The sequence below is a fragment of the Fukomys damarensis genome, unplaced genomic scaffold (assembly GCF_012274545.1).
Source record: "Fukomys damarensis isolate Sample0158 unplaced genomic scaffold, DMR_v1.0_HiC HiC_scaffold_12, whole genome shotgun sequence".
NCBI classification, from domain to species: Eukaryota; Metazoa; Chordata; class Mammalia; order Rodentia; family Bathyergidae; genus Fukomys; species Fukomys damarensis.
Genome location: NW_022900924.1, coordinates 21,344,903 through 21,351,751, shown reverse-complemented (window position 1 = coordinate 21,351,751; position 6,849 = coordinate 21,344,903). Strand labels below are relative to the sequence as shown.

At 53.8% G+C, this 6,849-nt stretch overlaps 1 long non-coding RNA gene across 1 annotated transcript; it reads left to right on the top strand.

Annotated features, from left to right (window-relative positions):
- Positions 1-870: 870 nt before the first annotated feature.
- On the top strand, positions 871-6,340 carry LOC104848377. The gene is made up of 4 exons (XR_002024723.2): positions 871-1,033; positions 1,349-1,442; positions 4,338-4,440; positions 5,956-6,340. It is a non-coding gene; the product is annotated as an uncharacterized LOC104848377 (long non-coding RNA).
- The last annotated feature ends 509 nt before the right edge of the window (positions 6,341-6,849 follow it).

Below are 6,849 nucleotides of genomic sequence, written 5' to 3'. Positions count from 1 at the left end.
TGCCCAGAAAGCTTCCTCAGAAGCTGCGTATGGTGGGGAGGAGCCTTGGCCCGAGTTGTGCCTGGGAGAGCTCCTGGCTCATCAGTAGCACAGGGGGGGAAACCGGTCCTCTCGGAAGCATTACGTACTTGGAGTGTGTTGGAGCAGCGTCCAGTTTGGGCTGCACTAATCTGAAGAGCCTCTGGAGTCTTGGGGTGCACTGCTGACCCGCGGCTCTGCACCCCCCGACGCCCACTAACTGCTGACCTGCCCTCCTGTCCGCTCCGAGGACCCAGTGAAGGAGCCGGTTCTCATTTCTAAGGGGCCCCTGCCTGGCAGCTTCGGCTGTGCCCGGTCTGCAGGGCTCACCCATGTGTGTGCTGGCCCCGGGTCCAGGTCCCGGGCTGGGGGCGGAGGAGGCACTTGCGTTCTGGAGCTGCTGGAAAGCTGGCCTGGCACCTGCGCTGCGCGAGAACTTCTCACAAAGGCTGTGGGGTGCTTTTTGTTGGTCGCCTCTCTCCCCTTTGTCTCTCCTGGCGCAGCACAATGCATTCCAGTCTAAAGGGATTGAAGAGCGTGCGAACCAATGAAAAGGAGTTTGGGCAACAATGAGGTTATGGGGTTCTGGAGAAAGGCCCAGCGTCCGCGGAGTGGGTGAGGGCCCTCACCCAGCCCATCCCTGTTCTGAGAGCAGGGACACCCCAGCCCCTCCACCTCTCCTTGGGGCCCAGGTCCAGCTCCTGTTGAAATCCAGACCCCTGTGCAGGACGCTGTGCTGGACTCCATCAGTTTCCATCTCTGCTTCAAACAGAGGGGAGCAAAACAATTTATCCTCTCTTGGGCTGGAGCCTGCATGTGGGGAAATCTATTTTCGTACATGCTGAGCAGGATCTCCAGCCAGGACGAATCTGAGAAAAATCAAATAATAACAGCAGAAGAGTCCCTGAGGAGATGCCCCTTCCTCCCCGCATCCCCTCGAGAGATGCCTTCTTTTCTCTGTGTGTAGGAAAGCTGGCCCTGTGAGCAGCGTCCCCAGTACACAGCCAGGTTTGGGGTAAGCGGGGGAGGTGCTCAAGGGCGTGAAGAGCATCAGGCCACTTTCATGGGTAACACTCAAGGCCTACCCCGGGGCCTTCACTTTTGGTGTTCAGTTTCTATTCTCCCTTCCCGCTTTTCCGCGGAAACCCAGCTCTCTGTCAATGCCCCAGGAGAGCAGGAGCACAGAGAGAAAGGGAGTCACCAGGTCTTGATGCTACTTTGAAAGAGTCTTGGGCTTAGGCCTCCCAGAGATAAAGGCAGTGGTACTCACCGGTGTGGGGCACCGCTCTGGGACTGGCATGTTTAAAAATGGATCGCATCCTGGCAACAGCACTAGAGAGCAAGTGTGACCTCTGCAGGAAAGTAACTGAAGATCAACCCAAGGAGAATCCCACAGGCCATTTACCCGGAGCCTACGACCCCAGGTACTGGCCGTGACTTCTGTGCTGTGCAGTTCTGGAGGCGGGCGGGGTGGCAGAAAAGAGTCACAGCTGTAGAGTGAGGAGCAGCTGCTGCATGCCAGGGTGCTGTGCTCATGGGAGCTGCGGGAGCAGCTGGGAGGACTGACTGTGTCTTCTGGGCTTGGTTGGGGAGCATGCCTAGATGCTTCTGGTTGGGGCTGCATAGGAAGTGGGGCAAAACATAGAGATGTTGGCAGGCACAGGTGCTAGGCACCTTCATGTTGTTGGCACAAAACACCTGGCATACACAGCTTAAAGGAGGAGAGGTTTATTTTGGCACATGGTTTCCGAGGATTCAGTCCATGGTCCACTGGCTCCAAGGCAGGAACATCGTGGTAGAAGGGCGTTGGGGAGAAATCTGCTTATCTGATGGCATCCAGGAAGGAGGAAGGAAGGGAGGGAGATGGAAAGGGAGAGAGAAAGGAAAGAGAGGGAGAGGGAGAAGTAGTGAGAGAAAAGCAGGGTGGAGCGCATACCCTTCCAAAGCCTGCCCCTCTGGCCCACTTCCTTCACCTTGACCCCACCTCCTGACAGCACATCGGCTGTGAACTCAACGCTGGGTGAACCCACTGATGAAGCTGGTGCCCTCCCTGCCCCCTCTTCTGGTGTCTCTGCACCCAGCCAGGTGCGTCAAGAGCAGCTTCACCTGGACCATGCTCCAGCGGTTCTGAGCAGCTGGCTACCCAGGTGATGCGTGGTCCCTGAGGTGACAGTGAGTTCTAATATCTTATTGGCCATTGTCCATTTATATGGCTGGCTTTTCATCTGGCATCCTCAGGCACAAAGAGGAAAGGGACAGAGAAGGAGGCATGTTCAGGCCTGTGCAGCAGAGAGCTAGTGGGCTGTGATGCCAGCATGAGCTTCCTGCGTGCACCAGGCCCTTGGCCACTGCCTGCTGCACCTCTGGGCGCATCCAGACCAGGTGCCTGCGCTCACTTGACCTGGTATTGTCTGTGCAGCCTCTGCTTTGCTAAATAATCATCACAGTGCACAGGATGCTCTGATAGGGGCCGGATTGCTTGGAAGAACCGAGGAGCTCATCCCAGCCCTCACAAGGGTCTGGGTCTGTTTGGCAGAGGCGGGTGCCTCTCTGGCTCAATCCTGTCTGGTGACCCAGCGTGCAGGCCACAGGCATCCTGCCTGCTACGTCTGTGCAGAGCACCCACTGCCTGCCGGCGTCTCTCACTCAGCAGCCTCCCCCCGCCACCCAACTTTTCACACCTGCAGCCCCAACAGTGCGTGCAGCAGCACTGGAGTCTGGCAAAGCACTGGAGTCTGGCAAAGCACTGGGCTGCCGCAAGCGCAGCCCCATGCATATTGGGGCCTTCAGCCTCAGATCGGGCATCTCAGTTGAGCAGCACATTTTTTAAGTTTGTTGACAACAAAATAGTTGTAAAGGCAACTCTGAATGTGCTTTGGCTCTGCTTTTTTGTGTATTTCCTCAATCAGGTCTTCCTAAGCATCAGTAAACATGAAGCCTTCTGACTGGGCCAATCCACCCTCAGCGTGCTGGCCGGAGGGAGGCTCCAGGGTGGGCGCAGGCCGCGTCCGTCCTCTGTGTGCAGAGCGGTATGGTCTGGAGGGGCGCTGCCCGGGCCCCAATCTCTGTTCAGAGCCAGTGCCGAGAGCACGCGGTGATTCTCGACTCTGCAAGGCTTGCCCGTCTGTGTGGGCTCATTACCCTGGCGTGACCTGCCACCCAGCAGGCCATAGTCCTCAAAGAGCTGGGGTGGGGATGGCAGCAAAGAGCTCTGGAGCAGCTGCCTGTGAGCGTAGGCGGCTCCATCCTGGCTCTGGACAGGACAGGGGGGCATGTGCTACTCTCCTGTGCCCCGCAGGATGGCAGCACCCGTCTAACTCAGGCCCCATGGGTGGTGCACGAGACCAGATGTAGAGGAGGTGGAGGATGTTAAACGATGATAAAGTGAAGTTTCCCTGGGCCTGCAGGGAAGCAGAACTCCCTGACTTTCCAGCATCCCCTCAGGAAATTAGCATGCACCAGTCCCAGTGTGCAGACTGCACTCGCACTCTAAACTCTAAACTCAAAGGGCGCTGCTCCTCCATTTGGGGACACCTCCCCCAGTGGCTGAGCCCTCTTTGGAGCAGGCCCTTTCTGGCTGTGTCCGCTTATCTGCCCTGTCTCCGAGTGCGAGTGCTGCGTGATGCCTGGTTCTGAGGTCACTTTCTGCTTGCTGCAGAGATGCAGAGATGGTGTGTGTGTGTGTGTGTGTGTGTGTGTGTGTGTGTGTGTGTGTGTGTTTTCCCCTCTGGACAGAGTACATGACCACGAGTTCCTGGACGGTGCCTGCCTGGCCCTGGCGGGCTGAGGCTGCTTCCAGTCTTGGCATCTTGAGAGCAAGCAAATCTCTGTGACCTCCCTCCAGGGCCAGCCTAGCATTTAATGAGCCTGTGCCATCCCCGATCTTTGTATGGGCAGGAGATCTGCATTTAATTATTTCCTCATCGAGGATCAGTACTCCAGCTGATTGAATGGGGCTGCAGTGTCTCACTGCCAAACCCACTGGCCCAGCCAGGGGAACTCGGGAGCCTGAGAAACCTGTAGGATTTGTCAAAGCCTCGGTGGCTGGACCAGCTCACGTGAACCCCAGGTGCCGCATGGCACCTTCCAAATGTCCTCTGGCCAGGTTTGCCCATGCTCTCTGACTCGAGCTGCACGATTTCAGAGCGCTGTAGCAACTGTTTGATTCGTCTCTGTCCTTACTCCCGCTGTCCCAGACCTGCTTCTGGGAGTGGGGATCTGTGTGAACATGTCATTCTGTGAATTGGATTCAGTCTCCAGCCCTGTTGTGAAGGGGCTAGAACGGAACTCGATTGGAATTGAATTATGCCTCCCTCCAGGAACACGATACTAAAGAGAAAGAAAACCCAGCTCCCAATGGCTACGAGAAGCGTGGAATCTAACTAGGAGCCGTCGGTACAGGGACAGCTTCCTCTCCTCTTGGTGGGTAAGGTTTATCTGTGATGGGCACATTGTGTGTGTGTGTGTGTGTGTGAGAGAGAGAGAGAGAGAGAGAGAGAGAAAGAGAGAGAGAGAGAGAGAGAGAGAGAGCGAGGAGAGAATTGTACCCACTTCACACATGCCCCTCAGCTCTGGGTTCCCTTGCTAGTGCAGTGCAGCTTAACCCTTCCTGACTATAACCTGAACACATGCACACAAGTACCCGAGGCAAACAGTCAGTGACATTTTTTTTTTTTTTTTGGTACTGGGGATCAAACTTGGGTCCTTGCACTTGCGAGGCAGGAGGTGGAACCACTGAGCCAAATCCCCGGCCCAATGACACTTTGTCTTAATCTTTGTTTCTCAATGAAATGTCTCATAGATTTTCCATTGGTTTGTTGATGCGTTCAAACACAATTCATAAAGGACTACTGAGCGAGCTCATGGCAGGTGACTGACAGTACAGTAAATGGAAACCAAGGGTGGCTCCTGTTGAGCTACCGAATGGTGTAAGCGTGACTCTGCACAGGCTCTTGTCACTGGCTGTGCAAACGCCATCACTATGGGTCTTGCTTGAGTTGTGCTCATTTTTTATTCTTAAGTAAAAGAAAGCATGAAGATAAAGCTGTTATAACTAAGATCTCCCCAGCCTGAGGTTCACACAGAGTGGTTGCTCTGGCCCTTGACCTGTTCAGATAGGAGACAAACTGACAGCTCACGCACGCCCGGGACTGGGCTGGCCTTCCTGGACTGCGCTTTGGAGAAAGCCGCTCGGCTCAGTGCACCCGCTTAGTCTGGGATCCAGAAAGCAGGTTCTGTGGGTTAGTTGTCAATGAAGAGTTTCTTTAAAAATGCAGTTGCTTTGCTATTAACACTGAATGTTAGGAAACACAATGTACTCAGGGTGTGAAGGGGTCCGGAAGCCCTTAGGAAGTGGGCATTGAACCTTTAAATTACCTTAGAGTTGTGGTAGCTACCCAGGCACGGAGTGTGGGGTCTGAAGACTCAGTGGGACCAGTGACTCGTGAGCACAGCTTCTGCTGCACCCCAAGAGTGTGCTCTCTCTCTCTCTCTCTCTCTCTCTTCTCTCTCCCCCTCCCTCCCCCCTCTCTTCTGTTGGCTTTACCTTTTTTATTTTCATTGAGTTTATTGGTACTTTCTAGGTTTACAGCATAGTTACATTCATCATTGGGATCTTGTACCTTTACATGACAGGTCTTGGTTCTCATTTTTTCCCCATACCCTGACCTCCCTTCATCCCCTCCACCCTCCCCTATTTACAAAGACTTTGTTTCCATTTTTTCCTGTTCTCATCTTTTTTCTTTGCCCTTATTTCCTTTCTCCTACCCTTCCCACTTCCCCTATGCCTTTAGCCCTTGTCTTCCTATTTCATTGTCAGTTATACAATTTGGATCTTATTTACACTTTCAGTTGCTCACACCGGAGAAGCTATTCGGTATTTACACATATGTGTGTCTTATTCTTTTGTTTGCTTGGGGACTGATTCCTGCTCTGCAGAGCTGCATGGGAGGTGTGAGGACGAGGCCTGACTCTCCGACGGGGATTGTGGGCTCAGGGGTCCTCTCCTGTGCTTCTGGGGTTCATTTGTCCCAGAACTCTGCGTGTCGGTGGCCTGGAGCCCATCACAGACAAGGCTGTCATCAGAGCCCCGGATTCACTCCCCACCCTGTCTTCAGTTGACCCCGTCACACGGGCACAGGGATACACCCAGTGTGACAGTCACCACAGTGCAGCACTTACTCAGTTCGTAGCTAGGAAGGCTCCTGTTTCGGTGACTCTGTGCACTGCAGTCTCATGATTCTGTGTGAGTGTGCGTGCGTTGGAGCATCTTCCTAAGCACACTCTCCATCCTACTGGCCATGACACCTGAAAGTAAATAAAACCAAACAGTGAATAAATCAGCAACATGTAATCTACCCAGCAAACTGCAGGCTTCAGCACTGGGACCCACAATGTCCCTCTCCGACTAGCTCCGACCTGGTTGATTGGGACCGGACTTGTGGGAACTTCATTCTTTCCTGTCTTCAGGAATGAAGAGTCGGGTGTGGTCCAGGGAAGACTCACCTGCCCTCTGCACTCTGGGCTTGGTTTCCTCGATCCCTCCAGCCTCCCGCCTGCAACAGGCTGTGTCTCCTTGACCCAAGGACACCCGCCCTGTCACCTTATGGTCACACTTTCTCGGACATGTTGCTGTCAAACAAGGTCTTCCTTTGTGGTCTGTGGACAGAATAAAGCTGATAGCTCTGTTTTATTTTGTGTACACATGTTAAAAACACACACAACTATTTTTAACAAGGGAATTTCACATTAAAGTAGGTTTTTTGTGTTCATTTTATAAAAAATCAAAATAGTGAGCCCTCCTGTAACCTTACCACTCTGAGGCTGAGGCAG